Source organism: Pinus tabuliformis, chromosome 1_1 (genome assembly GCF_031772625.1).
Source record: "Pinus tabuliformis cultivar Carrire ecotype Pingquan chromosome 1_1, CPIR1, whole genome shotgun sequence".
NCBI lineage: Eukaryota > Viridiplantae > Streptophyta > Pinopsida > Pinales > Pinaceae > Pinus > Pinus tabuliformis.
The window spans coordinates 866,652,301-866,672,552 of record NC_142297.1 but is presented as its reverse complement, the minus strand read 5'-3'; the positions used below and the strand labels follow the sequence as shown (position 1 = coordinate 866,672,552).

Here is a 20,252-nt window from a genome sequence, read left to right as displayed (position 1 = left end):
TTAGGATTAAATGTTTTAATATATATTAGTTAGTTAGATTTATATTCATTAATAAATAGTTTAGTAATTAATTAGTTTAATTTATGATTAATCATTAAATTAATATTAATTATCAGACATTTAAAGTTTAATTTAGGATTAAATGTTTTAATTAAAACTCTGATTTTTTTAGCCAAGCAACAGAAATTCCAGAATTATGCCAGATTTCACCCATCAAGTTTGGAAGCTCATAGGTTGAGTTATACTTGGCCAAATGAGGCCCAAGATGGCTCATTTCAAAGATAAAATGAAGGAGAATATTTCTGAGGAGGTTTCACTAACAGATTTGGTCATTTATTGGGTCGAAAATCAGGGAGAAGATCAAGCTCCGAATTTTTAAAACAAATTCAATTTTCTGAATTTTATTTTCTGCATTTTTATTTGTCCAAGCCTCTTCTGAATGCAGATCCATTCGTCAATGATATCTTTGGCCAATTAAACCATCCCAGACAGCAATATAAAACTTATATTTTATTTTCAATTATTTAATTAATTGCATTTGATTGGATTTGTTTTAATGCCAGAAATGACATTTTGATTTTATTATTGTATCTTAATTTATTTCGATTTCTTTTTGCAGAAAAATAGTAGAAGAGATATGGAGAAAAAAATCTCAATCAATGAGAATGCTCTAGCAATTAAAAATGAGAATTTTGAGCAAATAAAATTGATTGGACAATTTTTTCTTCAACAAACTTTCCTCTCAAGAATATCTTTGGAAATATTATAAATGACAGATTGCAAAATGTACAAACGGCTTCTCTCCTCTGCAATTCTAGAATTCTAAAAGCACTTTTGTAATAAGGATTGAGAGTTGTAGGTGGAAGGAGTGAAATCTTAGATCTGGAGATTATTGAGGTTTTTCTTTCACTCTGAGTTATGTATAATGAACAAAGTTTGCACTATTGTAGCTCTGCTTTTGAAAGCAGAAGCTCAGACATTGTAAAGGACTATTAGAGACCAGAGCTGGAGAAATGAATTCAATAAATTGGTATTTCGAATTCTATTATTTTAAATGCTGGTTTCATTTTATGATAACAAGAATGTCTCAATTTACTTTCATATTTGTGCACTTTTGTCGGTATGGGTAATTTGTCTCTATTTTATGTTATTATTATATCTACTCTTATGTATTAAATTCTGATTTTTGAGTAATTATTCACTCAAAAATCTGTCTTATAAAATTGATTTGTTGAATAGTGATATGTTGAGAACTTCTTCCGCATATTATTGTTTAATAATTCAAGTTACCGATTAAATGATCAATATCATTTTGTGAACTTCTTCTTGAGTGTTGTTGATTGAATATTTCAGTTAAAAGATCTCAATAGGATGTGTGCGGTATCCATAATGTCAGTTAATTGAACTACTTCATTAACTTGATATTCATTATAAACAAGACATTTGAATTCCATACTTTAAATATCTTGCTCTTGGTTGGGTTAGAACTATATCTGCTTAATTGAGATAGGATTAAAATAGTTTCTTTTGCTTGCATCTTAGAATAAGTTTGCATTTAGATTAATTTCTACATTCTTTTAAATCCTATTCCCAAAGAGGCAAACTCTAGTAATGGACTGGCTGAGCTTTAAATCAACTTAAGGATTACTTTCTTCCCTGATCAGCAAGAGGGTTGATCTGATCTCTCTTCTCCATTAGTGAATGAAAGTCATATTTTAAAGCCATTGGAGAATGAGAAAATGTAACTGGACCTATTTAAACCAGTGGGAACCACTACTCCAAACGGAAAAGGAGTTGCTTTAAGGTCCGGACTGGGTGGTCATCCCCCATGTTGTTGCAGCTATTTTCGAGGCTTCAACATAATGGCACTAGAAGGAGGGCCTGAAACTTGTTGTCTGTTGGAGTTTTTTCAATTTTAACATTTTATTTAATCACGATGACTCCTCTTAAACTTTCAATTTGGAGTTGTATCCATGGACGTACATCTTCCAATACTCCACCCGAAGTGGTAAGACTCTTGTCTCAGGTAAAGTTCAATGGTAAGAAAAATTCTTTTGCTTTCAATCATGTCTTTCAATTTATTAAAAAAGTTTCAAATTATGACTTTCAAGGAATTGATGAAGGCATTTTATGCGGTTTTTTACTTTCACATTTGCGGAAAAATCCAGAAACTGGTGTAGAAGTTTTCCAGTGGCTTCAATTCACAACTAGGATCAATTTGTTACAATTTTCATTTTACAAATTTGACGGCTATGATTATGAACATGTATGTAATGAAATTGAATATTTGTGAAGATTTGAAAATGAATTTGTTAAAGATTTTAATATTCAATTTCATTTTAATTGTTTAAGATTTAAAGTTGAAGATAAACCTATGGAAGAAGAATCACTAGATTGGTTTGAATATATTTGTTCTCTTCCTCCCATTCCCAATCCATATGAAATTAGTTCAAACTTTGTTCCATCCCCTTCCAACATAAATGAGAATTCCAATATGGATGTGAAAATAAATTATGACGAAGTGGTTTCACAAAGCTTGGAAAATATTTCTATAAAAATGCAAGAAGACAACAACAACAATTTTGGAGAAAGCACTGCCTTGAAATCTGAAAATTACTTTGTATTAAATTCAGAAAATCAGATCGCAAATCCACAAGTGCAAGCAGAAATCAAAGTAAATAATAAAATGCAAACTGCTTTACAAATTTCTGAATTTTTCCATGATGAACAAATGCCGAAATCAGAGCAGCAAAGCAGCCTTCTTCAAGAAAGCGGGAGTAGACAAAGGAATGATCTACAATTTGAAATTTACAATGAGCATAATGTACAAGAGTTCTCAAACAGAGACATTTTTAATTGCATTATTTTAGATTCACATTTTTCCTTTTATCCTGATATTTTTAATGATGGTAATTTTTCCCCTCTTGGTATTAATGATATTTCAAAAAATAAAGAGGATGATCTAAATGAATTACCAATAAGTTTTTATCAAGATAGAGAAACAATTATTGATCATTCTTTTGCCATTAATGAACATGAAATTTTTATTCTTCCTTGTTTTGATATATTGGACAAGATCGAAGAGAATTCTAGAAAATATTGTGAAGTCGTTTATGATAATTACTCTGACATTGAGGATATTGATTTCTATCCTCATGATAAAATTCAAATAACATCTGAGAATGAGGAACATTTCAATTTAGAAATTATTCCAACTAATCTTCATTCTAGAGCAACAAATTATCTTCATGATTTCACTATTCGAGAAAACATTCTAATTTATGATTCATATCATGATCAAACTCTCATTCCTACTCATAATGATAATTCTCTTTCTAATTCACAAGTTGGAATTGTCAATTATTTAAATTCCATGACTCTGGCCAATCCTTGTGAAAAAGAAATTATTTCAAAACAATCTCATTTGTGCTGTAACATTAGTTGTACCATTAGTGATTTTATTTTATTTTTGTTTCCTCACTTATTTTGTTTAAAATCATATTTTATTTTTCATATTTTTGATACTTTACGCTGGCATATTTAGCCCTTTAATAGTGAACATTCAATTTATGCATTGCCCTATTGAGAAATTGAAGTTTCATATTATAATCATAAACATCAAAAGCTAGTAATATCTCAATTTCAATCAACGCTAATGTTTTATCAAAGGCTTAATAGTGAATACTCAATTGATGCATTGCCCTATTGGGAAATTGAAGTTTCATATTATAATCATAAACATTAAAAGCTATCAATATCTCAATTTCAATCAACGCTAATGTTTTATCAAAAGCTTTTATCTTCTCAAAGGCAGTGTCAACAAGAGAATGTATTTTTACAATCTGGCCAACAATCTAATCCAATTAATAATTTTCCATTTTATTTGACATATTTCCATCCATTTTTCATTAGTCTATTTGAAAACTATTTGGAAATTTTTCGTTCAAGGAAGATTGTTAATAGCTTAACATTTGTACATAACATTAACAATTTTTTCAAGACCTTTGAATTTAAAAACTCACATCCACAATCTGGCCTGCCATCTCCTCTTTTGAACATTTTTTAATTCTTAATGGAAACCCATCCAGATTTTTATGATCCAATTGGAAATTAGTTGGAAAAGACATTTCAAAATAAGGTGATTATAAATAAGCCGCTAACAATAACTGTACATTATGATTACAGATTTAATTTTCTTAGTTTAATTAGATTTGTATTTCTATTACTAATGTCTGAACTGTACCTATATGCAAAAATTAAAATGAGAGAATGGTGACACTAGAAATATGACTATACCTAGTCATTTTTATGTACATGGTTAGAATAGCAGTAGAATTAATTTAGTTAGTTTGTTTTATGTAGTTAATTTATTCTTAATAGTTTCTACAGATAAAAAATAAAGCGAACAATTAGCCATTTTCATACATGTTTAGCGAAACATTTTCTTCTCATCGGAAACTTTTTGATTCTTGCTTCCCATTTTTAAATCAAAAAATTTCTTGCAGCAATACCTCTACTCTGCCTATTTTGAATAATGTCTTGACTAAATTCAATTGAGGTTGCACTTGGCACCAATTACCTCAAAGCCAATTTTCTCCATTTCGAGATGTCCTTACATTATTTTCTTCTGAAATTTATTTGTTAAAGGTTTCAATGATACAAAGCTTCATGATCTCATTGTCCCATGAAATGTATGACTGTGTATTATGAACTTAATTCCAATTCAATCATTATTAGTCAGTCTAACCTTTTGCTGTAATCACATGAAGTTCATATTATCTTCCTCAAAATTTGTTAAAATGACCTTAAGAGTGTCCATTTTGCTGTGTGCACACATTTAAATATGTGTTGATATTTTTCCACAATTAATGGCTTTATTCCATTCTAATCTTTAGTTTATTATCTGATGTTGCAATTTGTATCATATTTATTTACTAAAGGCATTATTCAACAGTCACTATAACAATACAAATTTTTCTCAAATTAATTCGGAATGAGCAGAGGTAATAAATTGTTGTTGCAATTCAAAGGGAAGCATCTTTTCATATTATTTCTGGTGAATTTTATGAATTTTAGATTTCCTGAACATGAATAAACAAATTTTATTCAGCTTGATTGACAATTCTAATTTAGAATAAACAATGAGATGATTTTGAACAAAGTCCGAATTTTGATAAATCCAAGGAAGGATTAGAAAATTCATGATGTAAAATTCACAGACAATTTCATTCCAGATACACATTTACAAGTTCATTTTTATCTATTAGTTTCTTTTTTCCTTAGTTTATTTTTTATTCCTGTTCTATTTTATTTGCAGGTTTTCATTTGTTTTCAAAACTTGAAGCAACGAACCCATTTCAAATTTGCAACAGGTTCAAGGAAATTTAATTTGTGATTCATTATAATTTGAGCATTCTTTAACTTTGCTTTCATTCATTAGAAAAGCCAATTGAAATTTAAAACAACATCGCAAGATTCATGTCTGAAACATTTCAACTTGATTTTCATATTGTTGATACTACAGTGGATATATATTTGCAATATTCCCATCCCGCTCATCTTCGTCAATTATTTCATTCTGATACTACATCATCCATATCACAAATATCTGTATCACAATATCCCATCGGAAGCGACTCTTAGTGTTTACCGATAAAAAATTGCTGATACAAGACCTCCGATGTGTTACCTCATTCAGTTTCTCATAAAATGCTATATCGCATTTCGCATATCAGAGGTTTTCAGTTGAATATACGTCCATTATCTTGAATCATCGATCTTTGATAAAATCGACTTTACCAATATTGTGATGTTCAATCGCAATAATGGTAGGGGAATAATTTTAAAAGTACCGATGTCTCGGATTCGATATGATATTAAATGGTCATAATAAATCCATCGGGTCCATTTTTCATTGCATATCGGCGTATCAAAATTGTTACATCGTGTACTTAAAGATTTCCGATCGCCCATTTCTTTTGAGGTCTCACGCCGGTCCCACTTAAGAGCCACGTCATCCATCGCATTCTTGCTATCGCAAGAATCATTTGGCATTTCCAACATGACTATTTTCCAATATTCCAATATGCCGATATCGCAATCGTTTCATCGCATTTTTATTATTATTATATATGCTCATATCACAATTCTGAATCTGTGATGTACGATGTGCGATGTGTGAAGTACAAAGTACGACATGACCATTCCTTGATCTTCGATATAACATTTCTTCAATAGTGTGATCGCTCCATCTCATCGCATATATTCTCTTCGCATGTTCTCATATCGGCAATTTGTCATTTCAACCTCTGATGCGATAGAATTCAACGCATGTTTCAATGCCATTAACATTTAATCAATATATGGCATATCAACAAAGGTGAAATTTTGCAGATTGAACTTTAAGCATAGTGAAAAACATGCAATGCGAATCATCTGATAAGGCGTTGTGTTATTTTAAAAGCAATCTTGGGTTACCACTATGGTATTAAAGCAATTGATAACAAATTTGCAGTATATTTAAATCATTTCGATTTCTCATATATTTCAGTTTTAAATATATAATTCCATAATTAAATATGAAATTCAAAAAACCTATGTATCCTCACATTTAAAGTTCGTTATCTTGGATTTGGTCTTAATTCTGGACAATTTATGAAGTCATGGAATTTATATAAAACTTATAATATTTTGAGAACATTCATTACTGCAAATTCTCATTCTCATTTCTGATGCATTTGTTTTAATGTCGATTCCCTTCAACACAAAGCATTCACTTTTTGCATTTTACTGCTTGCTTTAGTTTAAATAAAATAAATAATGATTTTGGGTTATAAGATTTTGGTTATTTTGACTTCATGTCTTAATGTTAACTAAAAGAAGAAGTCAGCTAGTATTGGAGAAACTGATACCTTTCAGGTAAGATCAAATGCAATCATTCAATGCTCTTCATAAAAGCTTTCAATCATCTGCCAGATCATATTTTGGAAGTCCTATACTCTTCTCCTGGTTTTATTTCAAGAAACAACGATAATGTTTGTTGAAAACCACACTAGGAAGTTTCTGAACCTTTAATTTGTTTCTTTAAGCATTTATGTTATTAGAAAATGATTAAAATGATGCTTTAAAACAAGAATATTGACGTCAAACAGAGAGTTCTCATTGTGGCCGAATTTTATCATCACTGCTATCTAAAGCCTAAAACATTTATAACCCTACAAGGTGTAATTTATCTGAATCTCGACATAAGAAGGAATGATTACATGATTATTTTCTTTTACTTCATTTTGTTGAGAGATTGGTATAAACATTCTTGTTAGAGTTTATCTTTCAAAACTTGGATTTTCTTTTCTACTTTTAAATTTATTCATTTTTATTTTAGTTCGCTGATTTCTTTTCTCACTTTAGCTTAAGAATTCTTTTCCTTTGGTTTTCTGTTTTAATTTTGGTGACTCTGCTATGATTTATATGGAAGGCCTTCTTGTTACCTAATAATGGTCGACATACATAGGAAAAAAATGTTAATAGTCTCTATTAGCTTTTTCTTTAAATCTCTTAATAAAATTTGTTTTTCTTATTATAAAGATAGACATACTTAAGGAAGAGATTACAAAAAGAGAAATTGACAAAGTATCATAAAATCTGAGAAATTTTTTTCCTATCAAGATTGTAATTATTTTGAGGTTTCAAAATTTTATTAAAATCTTTCATAGTTCTATTATCAGTCAAGAAAAGTTATTTTTAACTAAGTAAAGACATTTTACAGCAAAGCACCTTTAACTCTGAAATTTTCATTCTAAACTCTTAAGGAGTCCATGATTCTCCCTGTCCAAAAGAGTCTTATTTTTCTAGAGTGTAATTCAAAAATATATTTAAACTTAAAAGATAAGAGGTCTCATCATGAGCTTGCTTACCATGATCATAGGGGAAAAATAGGCTGACATTACCAATACTGCTAAACAAACCAGGGTAATAGCTTATGATTGCAAATAATTATAAGACAAGGGGTCTCATCACGAGTGAGCTTGTTTAGTTCAATTATAACTAGTGAATGACATTGTCAACTATCTGGCTACCAAATCAGGATAATGGCTTTTAAGAACAAAAAAAATAAGAAATAAAAAATACAAAGAAAAGAAACATATATAAATGGATTTATCTCTAGGTCAATAATTCTTAAATAGATGAGATTCTGAATCATTGATGATTAAAAGGTAACCCTGTCGAGACTATAGATATTTGCTGGCAGTAGTGACTCTACCTATGACAAATGAGTATATTTTAAAAACTAAGCTGTAAAGTGACCCCTTCTGTATCTCTACAACTAATTAAGGACTGATATAGAGTTTTGAAATATTTTAATTTATGAGGAATTCTAAGAAAAATTACAATAAGATAATTCTTGCTTTTATTCAGATTAATGAATCTAGTCAAGCATTCCAAAAAATAATTTTCTCTTCTTTAATTATTTTTACTTTGATTTTAGGAAAATCTCATTTATATCAAATAGAGATCACTGGTTCTTGTTCCGTGTGTTGCCATTGTTGTGATAAAACACAACCCCCCATTTTTGACTTGTTCACTTCAAATAATGGGGACCATTTCTATAAATTTTTGGCTAAATGCTTTTTAGGATTTTTATTAAGTTGATTATCCTACAATTTTGTTAATTTTTCATTTTCTTTAGATTCTTGTTTTGATTGCTTTGTTAAACTCAATTTTTTATAAGTTTTCCGTTGATGCTGTTTTGCTTCACTTGGTCAACTAGTTTGTAAACGATACCCTTTTGAAGTCTAATCATCTATGTCGCCTGGGTTAAAAATGCATAAAATTTACAATATTCCATTTTTGTAATTAAACTAGTTCAATAATGCATTTATTTTAAATATTAACCCCTAGTTGGTTATCACTAACATTTTTCATTTTTTACTTATACAACAAAATCATGAAGCATCGGGATTTCAATAATTTATTCCAATTTTCAAATAAATTACTAATCCCAAAAATCCAAAATGTCAAAGTAATTGTAGTTTATTTTTATTTTCAAAGTTGTTATAGTTTAAATAAACAAATTACGCCTTAAGTAATTTCATAATTTAATTGAATATCATTAAAAATGATATTTAATACTAAATTTTAAAATAATTAATATATAATATAATTAATTAAATTAAATTAAAATTTAATATATATAAATTTAAATATATATATATATATATATATATATATATATATATATTAAAAAAAATTTAACGCGATCACTACATCACATCGCAAGTTCTCAATCGCAACATTGTTAGCGAACCTCGATAGTTCCATTTTTGCAATCTCCTGATCGTGAAAAGTCAAGGGCACGTGCTATTACTTAAACCTCTTTATGTAATTTGGTTTTAGTTTCAAGTTACTGATACGTGAGTGAAATAATGGAAGTAGGATAGTTTTAATATTAGTATAGTTATAATATAATATTAGAATTAATATTTAATATTTTAAATAATTAATTTTAAATAAATTAAATTATAATAAATTATTATTTAGATTAATATTAAATAGTTTATAAACAGTGAATTATATTAGTTAGTTAGATTTATATTCATTAATAAATAGTTTATTAATTAATTAGTTTAATTTATGATTAACCATTAAATTAGTATTAATTATTAAATATTTAGAGTCTAATTTAGGATTAAATTTTTTAATTAAAATTTTGATTTTTTAGTCCAATAATAAAATTTTTAGATACTAGATTTTACCCATTAAGTTTGGAAGCTTATAGGTTGAGTTATACTTGGCCAAATGAGGCCCAAGACGGTTCATTAGAAAGATAAAATCAATGAGAACATTTTTGAGGAGGTTTCACTAACAGATTTGGTCATTTGTTGGGTCGAAAATCAGGGAGAAGATCAAACTCCGAATTCTTAAAACAAAATCAATTTTCTTAGTTTTATTTCCTGCATTTTCATTTGTCCAAGCCTCTTCTGAATGTAGATCCATTCGTCAATGATATCCTTGGCCAATTAAACCATCCCAGGCAGCAATAGAAAGCTTATATTTTATTTTCAATTATTTAGTTAATTGCATTTGATTAGATTTGTTTTAATGCCAGAAATGACATTTTGATTTTATTATCGCATCTTGATTTATTTTGATTTTTCTTTGCAGGAAAACAATAGAAGAGATATGGGGAAAAGATCTCAATCAATGAGAATGCTCCAGCAATTAAAAATGAGAATTTTGAGCAAATAAAATTGATTGGACAAATTTTTCTTCAACAAACTTTTCTCTCAAGAATACTTTTGGAAATATTATAAATGGCAGATTGCAGAATGTACAAAGGGCTTCTCTCCTCTGCAATTTTAGAATTCTAAAAGCACTTTTGTAATAAGAATTGAGAGTTGTAGGTGGGAGGAGTGGAATCTCAGATATGGAGATTATTGAGGTTTTTCTTTTACATTCTGGGTTATGTATAATGAACAGAGTTTGCACTATTGTAGCTCTACTTTTGAAAGCAAAAGCTCAGGCATTGTAAAGAACTATTAGAGACTGGAGCTGGAGAAATGGATTCAATAAATTGGTATTTCGAATTCTATTATTTTAAATGCTGGTTTCATTTTATGATAACAAGAATGTCTCAATTTACTTTCACATTTGTGCACTTTTGTTGGTATGGGTAATTTGTCTCTATTTTATGTTATTATTATCTCTACTCTTATGTATTAAATTCTGATTTCTGAGTAACTATTTACTCAAAAATCTGTCTTATAAAACTGATTTTTTGAATAGTGATATGTTGAGAACTTTTTCCGCTTATTATTGTTTAATAATTCAAGTTATTGATTAAATGATCGATATCATTTTGTGAACTTCTTCTTGAGTGTTGTTGATCGATTATTTCAGTTAAAAGGTCTCAATAGGATGTGTGCGGTATCCATAATCTCAGTTAATTGAACTACTTCATTAACTTGATATTCATTATAAACAAGAGATTTGAATTCCAATACTTTAAATATCTTGCTCTTGGTTGGATTAGAACTATATCTGCTTAATTGAGATAGGATTAAGATAGTTTCTTTTGCTTGCATCTTAGAATAAGTTTGCATTTAGATTAATTTCTACATTTTTTTAAGTCCTCTTCCCAAAGAGGCAAACTCTAGTAGTGGATTGGCTGAGCCCTAAATCAGCTTAAGGATCACTTTCTTCCCTGATCAGCAAGAGGGTTGATCTGATGTCCCTTTTCCATTGGTGAATGAAAGTCATATTTTAAAGCCATTGGAGAATGAGAAAAGGTAAGAGGACCTAGTTAAACCAATCGGAGCCACCACTCCAAACGAAAAAGGCGTTGCTTTAAGGTCTGGACCGGGTGGTCATCCCCCATGTTGTTGCAACAATTTTCGAGGCTTCAATAGTTTCCTGGTAGGATTTAGTCAAATTAGCATGAGAAATATCTTTGGAATGTGTTGGAATTTCTAAGTCTATCTGTTAGAAATCCTTCCTATACCTTTTGATTTATTTCTTCCTACTTGTTTTGTTAATTAACAAGTTATTTACCATGTAAATACTGAAAACAAATACAAGTACAGTCTCAACACATACAGATCATCAACTGAAGGAAAAAAACAAGCACACAAGTGACACTATTATTTTTGGACTAGTGTTCCTGGAAGAACCCAATGCAGGAAAATCGATGCAGCTACTTGAGGGTTTTATTATTAAGCAATTTCAGTATATAATTTGGGTGCCAGAAATGGCTCACCCAAAAGAGAATGCTCTCAGCAGTAGCACCTCTCAGTCGAAGACAGATATTCTGACTAAAACCATGGATGTACAATCCCACAGCTCTCAGCTCCAATCTGCCCCACGAAATCTCCCAGTGTCAACCTCTAGGGTTTGCGTCAGCCTCTCTGGCCCAACATCAGCCCAACGTCACCCCAACTAGCCCTGCTTTAGCCTCTGGAGGCTTTACGTCACCCACGCTGGCTCTATTTGGCACTGCGCAGCTCCTGGCTGCCTCTAAGTGGCCTCTGGGTGCTTCTGTGTGGCCTCTAGCTTGCTCTGCGTCAACCCTCTCCCGACTTCTGCGCTGATGCTCTTGGTACCCTCTCTGCCTCTTTGCTTCTGTATTCACTGCCCCTCAGCTGCAACTCTGATCACTCCTTCGATTTTCTCAGCAACCCCTGCCCCTGAAAATTGAATTCTTGATCAACTCGGTGTGTTTTCCAAGTGACGCTCAAAGCCTCCTCTTATAATTTTTTAGTTGACAATTCAATGGCCGAGATTAAGTCCCTAATCAACGACTAAGATTAGATCTAGCTTGATCCATGACTTTTGGACCATTCTAACTCGGTTTTATGTTAGGGACTCCATTAAAAATATTAATTATTTTAATGTCTCCCAAACTAGTTAGATTCTGCCCAAACCATTTCTAAGTATTGGAGATCTCATGTGCTTTAGCCTGTCCACCAATTTTCGTGGCTAGAGCACATCCGATGCTAGCCCAAATCTTCAGAATGTGGGGCAATATGATGACCATCTTTCGCACGCGAAGGATTATTGTAAGATCTTAAGATTTTAGATTTAGCCCAATCTTAGGGATCTTGTGATAATCCTTTTGTTGTCATAAATGTGTGAGGAATGAATGTTACAGGTTTTGACATTTGAGAATATTGGACAGTTGAATGATTAGTTAATGTGTAAGCAGAGTTCAGTTCTTTATATTCCACATGTAGCCATCCAAAGAAATATAACCAATATGCAAGGCGATTATAAAATGTTTCTCTATTCTGCATTGTGAAATTAGTCATAGTTTATGGTTGAAATATTGGTGACCATTATTGATATCATGTTCAAAGTATTAGTGGATTTGTAAATCTCTCACCTAGAATATTGTAAAATAGAAACAGATTTTGATATTGGAACATTATTTTGGAAGTGGCATTCCTTCATTATTGTGAAAATTGCCATGTCACTTGCTAATAATCATCTCAACATATTGTTCTAAATTTCTTCATTTTAACAAATGAAATGACCATTTTAAGCAATTACTTGGAAGAGTCTAGTTGGTCACCTTCAAGTGCACCTTTCATCATTACATCTCTATGAGAAACTCTTGGATTATTTTGTATTGCAAGCATAGTATGTCTTTGTATATATTTTGATAAGTATATGGTACCTTGCTATTTATAGTTTGTACATAAAGGAAATTAGGAGCGAGGAGCTATATCAAGTTGGAAAAGACAGTTTGATGCGATAATCTGATGCATTTTATCATTCTTTTTTTTTATGGAGGTAGAGCTAAGGTTTTAAGATCATTGAATCCATACAACAAGAAGATGCAAACTCCATTTCAATATTTGTGAGATGGTTTCATAGTTGGGTAACACTCTATTTTTATGCCTTGTAGCCCTTCAAGAGTCCGTCAAGAATATGAAGAGAAGACCAGGGTAGTGAGAGAAAATCTTCCACTGCTCAGCCACAATTGATTCTCCCATCACTAGATATGACAAATGTCAATACTAATTTTCCAGGCGTATGCATATTCCAGATCATCTCAATGGAAATGCACATGAATCATCATATTCAAAAACTCAAATCAGATCCTAGTGCAGAATTATCACTCATCTTTTGACAAGTTGCTCTAAATCCATTTAACAAAGTTGCGAGATGCTATTTGGCAGCTCAGGGAAAAATTTCCTCCTTTGGTCAGCCTTTCTCATTAAGAAAGACCCCTCCTAGCCCTGGGAAGAATTTAATTTGGTCAAGGAAAAATTTAATTTTTAAGGTGAAACCCACATGTGCACAAAAGTTCAAGTCGGCTTGGGCAAACTAATTCGACCCCCTTGAGACACATAAATAGAGCATATGTCACATCACTTTGGACTCACATCATCATCACATCAATTTCTTCTCTTCTATGGTTTGTATAACTATGAAATTGTAGGTTCTTTTCCACACGTGTGAAGGAGAGAGACTCTTTTCTAATTCGCTGAATTCACCTTTTGTTTTAGGACTTTGACTAGCCTTTGACCAAGGTTAGACTTGACTCGTTTTGACTTGATTTGACTAAATTTGGATCTATTTTGGAAGCCTGAAGTCAAAGGAACTTTGACCGATTTTATCTGGGCCCTTTTACCAATGTCAACAAGTCAAAGGTTGACTTTGACTTAATTTGTGAGGGCAAAATTTTCATTGTTTTGATTGAGGTTTCACTAGCAAGGAAGGCTAAATTGTTTGACTATTGACCAACCTCTTTTGTTGGACTATTGAATTGTGGATTGGTTAGGGCATCTTTGATTGCAGTTGACTTTGACTAGAATTACAAATTTGATAGGTTGACCAGATTTGAGTTTTGGGCTCATCTGTTGGATATTGGTTAGTGGATTATTGGATAGTAAAAAAGTTGACTTTGACTCTTTTTGTTGATGAATGGAACATTGCATCTCTCTATTGAACATTTGATGACAATCTAATAGAATAATAATTTGAAAGGGTTTTCCCTGTTGTGGGTTTTTTTCCCTGGTCTTTGACCAAATCTTGTGTCTCTTGTTATTTCTTTTGGTTGTCTTCTATTGTGCATTAGATTTGCTATTCTATCTACAATTGTTTATTGTCATTGAAAGGCTAAGTCACCTGACACGGGGATTCGGGATTCGTAGGATACATGGATTCAAGTGTCGGATTCAGACACGTTGACCCCCCGGAACAGGACACGTAGGATTCATTATACATTATTTTATTATATATATATATATTAAAAATTAGATATTTTTCGCACAAATTCTAATTAATGATACAAATTCATTGATTTCAAACATAGATCTTCATCTATAGCATGCATAGTACATACAAAATTCAAATACATGTCAATGGTCACATAAATCATGATTCATAATTCATAAATGAAAGACAACTTAAAACTACAAGATAGTAAGATAAAGACATTGACAACTGTAGTTTTCTCATTAAGTCATCAAATCAAAATGTGTTACATAGGTAGTGTTGGTGCAATGTCAATGGCAAATAGAAATAGAAAATATAAAACAACTACAGGTATACAAGCCTTAAGGCAATAGGTAGTCATCAATCCTGAGGGTCATCGTTAGAATTAGCATCAATGTCCTCATCATCATGGTCACCATTGCTCTCCTCTGCATCCTGCTCCTCCCCTATATCCATAGTTGCCTCTGCATCTGCTGGTGTGGAGGCTGACCCCTCTAAAATATCACCGTCATCAAATCTAACAGGCTCTAGCACTGGATCATTGAGATCCATGTTGGCCAATGCCAACTCAACGCTGCTGTCCAGACCCATATCATCAGGAAAGACATCCCACATCTTTGTCTTTCTCCTCAACCACTCTTCCCTCTGCCTGTAAATAAGACGAAAGTTGGTGTGCACATACACCATTGTCTCCGCCCTGGACTGCTCAAGCCTGCTCTTCTTCACACTATACAATTTCCCATATGTGCTCCAATTCCTCTCGCAACGAGAGGATTAAGTCCCCTGAGAGAGGAGCCTCATGGCTAACTGCTGAAGAGGATGGATTTTTTCCCCATGATTTGTCCACCAAGAATAGGGCTTCTTAGCCCCCCTGTCTCTAATCACATCATATCCTGCAAATCGATCAGTGCCAGTGGAAAACTTTGCAAAGGCATCCTCCACCTCATCAAGCTACGCTCTACCCTAAAAAACCTGCCTGAATGCCTCTTTCCTCCCCTGTGATATTTCACCATCCATGTGAAGGGGGAATCTGTGGGAAGGTCCACCATTCAGCCACTCATGGTTGTAGTATTTTGGGTTCAATGAGTGAACCAAACAATGTAAATGTGTACAATTCTTGTCCCATCTTCTAACAAGAATATCCTGAATAGTATCACAGAAGGCCTCTGGTGACGTCTCATATTCGAGGCACTCACTCTGTAGAATAATGCTCCTCACAGACTCAATCATGGAATCCCATCCCTCATAAACCTCTCCTAGGATGGGTTTGTCTGTATCTACAAATCGAAGCAAAGAAATGATAGGGTCCATGGTCTGAATAATTAGATCTACCCTCTCCCACCAAGCATCATCTAGCACTGTGTCCTTCACTCTTTTAGAGGCTACTTGATCTGTCTTTCTCCAAAAAGACCAAAACTTAGAAAAAACCATGGACCCAAGAGCGGTCTTGACCTCCCTCAACCTCTTCAACATCATGAATGAAGAGGAAACCCGTGTATCAACAATCTTCAACAATGATATATTGGTGTACTCCTTCTAGATAGTGAGGGAATTTGTATGATTTTGCACAAAGTTACGGGTATGTCATGCATCCTCAATAATGTTACCAATCAAAAGCACATAAGAAGCAATGGATTTCAGTGCTAAGTTCAATGAATGGACAATGCAAGGTGTCCAAAACACTTGTGGATATTTAGCTTCCACAATCATGCTAGCAGCCTTGCAAACAGGTGTATTATCTGTAATGATTTGCACACAAGAATCAACACCTACATCTTCAATAACTTTAATAAATAACTCACCAATAAATTGTGCATCCTTGTATTCTCCAAGTGTATCCACTGCTTTCAAGAAAACTGGACCATTCAAGGAAGACACCATGAAGTTGATGATTGGGTGTCGTGCTGGATCTGTCCATCCATTAGAAACAATGCTAACCCCAGATGTTGGCCATGATGCTACAATAAGCTCAAGCATTTTTTGCACCTTTTTTTTTGCCTTTGTCAACAATGTGGTTCTAAGCTTCTCTGAACCAGGAGGCACATACCATGATGGAGACCCGTGAGTTAGAGCTCGACACATCTCAATAAATAGAGGTGAGCATGTAACATTAAATGATATGAAGTTTTGATAGAAAAAGAAGACAATGGTGAGATCAAGCTCTTCCCATTTCTCTTTTTGAAAAATCTTGTCCATTGGACCAAGTGTAATTGCTCTTCTTTTTGCTGCTTGTCCCCCAATAGAAATCTCAATGGAAATTTGGTGGTGCCTTTCCTAAAAAATGGAAGGGGGTCTTCATTCTTCATTTTTCTTGATTTTGCAGCCACATTTTCCATACCAACAGTGGACTCATTTTCCATTTATTTCCTCTTTTGTAAAGGAACAACTTTACAAGCTCCAATTCCACAACCTGGTAAAGCCAACAAATGGCCTTTCACACAGAAATATGTGCTTTTGAAAGAAATGTGACAAAAGTTGCATCTCCATTGCACATTGCCTCCTCCCTCCCTTTGATGCTTGTCCCATTCTCTCTTGTGACATATTTCCACAAGGGATATTTCTCAATGTTGTCTTTAAGTCCTCCTCTTCCCTCAACATTACTTGCAGCAGACTCTGATGATATTAGGGGAGGAGGGGCATTTCCAATGGAGACATTCCTCCTCTTCCTTTGCCCCCTAACTGCTGCCTTTGATAGAGCCATGAATACTGTAAAAAAATTAAACAAAACATGCACATATTTGTAAAAAAAAATCATATACAAATTGCTGTAATAGAAATGCAAAAAAATAGAGCTAAAATGCACTTACCTAGTGCTTGAATCTCCTTGCCGAATGCTCCACACCCTTAGCTCCTTGCCCACAGCTCAAAGTATGCAAAACTGAATGAGAAACAAGGTGAAAAACATAAGGAACAACGCGTATTTTAAGTGCGCGGATTGCATTTTAGGGGATTCGAATCCCAGAATTGGGACACGATGTGTCTGTACGGGATTCGTACGAATCTCGTACGGACACGTCGTGTCTCCTTTTGGGATTCGAATTCCTAGCGAATCATGTCCAATTCGCAGGATTAGGACTCGTGGGGGCTTTAGGACAAATTCAGTTACTTAGTTGAAAGGTTAAATTTATTTGAAAAGTGACTGCTAATTGAAAGAGAATTGGGCTAAATGATTGTGGTACACATAGAACAGTGGAAAATTAACATGGTATCAAAGGTGAGGTGAAGGCAAGCCCAAGGAGACAAGAGACAAAAGCAGTCACCTTTGAAGCAATCATCTTTGAAAGAAGTTGGAGGAGCCTATTTGACTTGGTCAAGATGTTTACCTCATACTTCAAGGATTCAAAGAACTTGAATGACTCATCAAACTTTGTTGCTTGGAAGATCAGGTTGGAGGTAACATTGGGTGAAAATGATGTTTTAATATGTGGAAGGAAAGGTACCCGAGCCTCCAAAGAATGCTTTTGCTATTGTCAAGGCTGAGTTCAAGAAAGGTGAGATCAAAGCAAAGAAAATTATTATAGATTCTTTAAAAGATCATTTGCTTATTGACATTGCTAAGTTGAAGAAGTCCAATGATAACTATGACAATTTGGTTGGGATGTATGAGGTCAACAGTTTGAATCACATTCTTTCCTTGAAGAATCAACTCAAGGACATCAAGATGAGTAAGTGGGGAACTATTCAATCATATGTCATGAGGATATCCCAACTTGGGGATCAATTGTAGACTAGTGGAGAACCCATATCTAATAGAGAGATGGTGCTCGTTACTCTTCAAGGCAATCTTCCTATTTGGTAAACCTTCATTACTAGTATAAGGAACAATGATTAGTTCCTGACATTTGATGAGTTCATTGGTAAGTGCACTCGAGAAGCAACCATGGTGATATCTAAAGGGAGAATCCAAAAGCATGAAGGATAGCCCTTTGCATTTGTTGCACAAGACAAGAAAAGGAAAGGAAGATGAAGCCCATCTTGTTCAGGAAAGCATGTCCCTGAATCAAAGGACTCCAATAGAAGATTAAGGAAAATTGAATGCTACAATTGTCACAAGCATGGTTACTATGCCCGAGACTGTCCTGGCAAAAGGTGCTCCAAGGTCCAACTACAACAACAATTATGGCTTCAACAACAACAAGTTTAATGAGAAAAAAATAGATAATAAAAGAAGAGATGAACCTGATGATCGTGAAGAAGGGTATCGTCTTCAAAAGAGATCAAGAAATTAAAGGTATGGAAATAATGCAACTACTAAATCTGAATATATTCTGATTTTTGCTCTTTCTAGTTACTCTCCTCTAGCAAAAGTAGGACCGATGATATTCTACAACTCATTCATTCTGATCTATGTGGTCCCATGCCAATAAAATCTTTGGGTGGCTATCTATATTGCATAATCTTTGTGGATGACTTCTCTTGGAAGACATCGATATTCTACATGAAGCACAAGGACGAAGCATTTGATATGTTCCAAGATTTCAAGGCACTAATAGAAAATCAAAAAGGGAAAAGAATCAAGGTCTTCAAGTCTGATAATGGTGGAGAATACACTTCTAATGAATTCATTGAATTTTCCAAGAAGGTTGGAATCAAGTAGGAAACATTGTACCTTATAATCCCGGGGATAATGGTGTGGCTGAAAGAAAGAATAGGTCCATAATGGAAGCTGCCCGAGCAATGTTGCATGATTAAAAGCGGTCAAAGTTCCTTTGTGGAGAAGCCACTAATAATGCGGTCTATGTTCAAAATAAGATTCCTCATCAAGCCCTAGGTGATGAGACTCCTGAATAAGTGCTCACATGTGTGAAGCCCGATGTTGGAAATCTGAGGATATTTGACTGCCCAGTGTATTTTCATGTGTGAAAGGACAAGAAGAACAAGATGGAAGCCACTGGAAAGAAATGTACGTTTGTTGGATATTTTGTGACAATTATAAAGCTTTTAGAATATATGTGTCTGGTTAAAGGAATATCGAGTTTAGCATGGATGTAACTTTTGATGAAGATGTTGCTATTGGAAAAGCAAGGGATACTCCTCCTGTTGAAAAGAAGGATGCTGACATGGATTTGCTAAAAGGTCCTTTTGTGCCTGAGTCGGAGAAGGATGTTGTTGATGATCCCATGGAGCCTATGGACCCCTTAGATCCTTGTCCATGTGATCCCCCTGCCAGGAAGATACCACTTTGGCTTCATGATACTTTACAAGATGCTGAAAGACTTGTTGCTACTAGAGGAAAATTCAGGGAAAGTAAGAAGCCATGACAATACTAAGGATGCATCATGGCTATGAGCTCCATCATACAAGCTCAACCACACACCTTTGAAGAAGCAGTGAAAGAACAAGTTTGGAAAGATGCTATGGCTAAAGAATATGAATCTATTATGAAGAATGACGCGTGGGAAGTTGTTCCAAGACCCAAAGTGAAGTCTGTTGTGGCTTCTAAGTGGTTGTACAAGATCAAACATGGAGCTAATGGGAGTATTGAGAAATATGAGGCGAGGTTCATGGCTAGAGGTTTCTCCCATAAATAGGGAGAA

At 33.4% G+C, this 20,252-nt stretch overlaps 1 long non-coding RNA gene across 5 annotated transcripts in view; it reads left to right on the top strand.

Annotated features, from left to right (window-relative positions):
* LOC149217029 (uncharacterized) overlaps positions 1–10,326 on the top strand; it is a 116,327-nt gene extending 106,001 nt beyond the window's left edge. For 4 of the 5 annotated variants that reach the window (XR_016251180.1, XR_016251179.1, XR_016251184.1 and 1 more), the window contains one exon: positions 620–1,101. This is a non-coding gene — a long non-coding RNA (uncharacterized LOC149217029). Of the gene's footprint in view, positions 1–619; positions 1,102–10,161 lie in introns of those variants that run through there. The other variant, XR_016251182.1, reaches the window with a different exon arrangement.
* Positions 10,327–20,252: the final 9,926 nt, after the last annotated feature.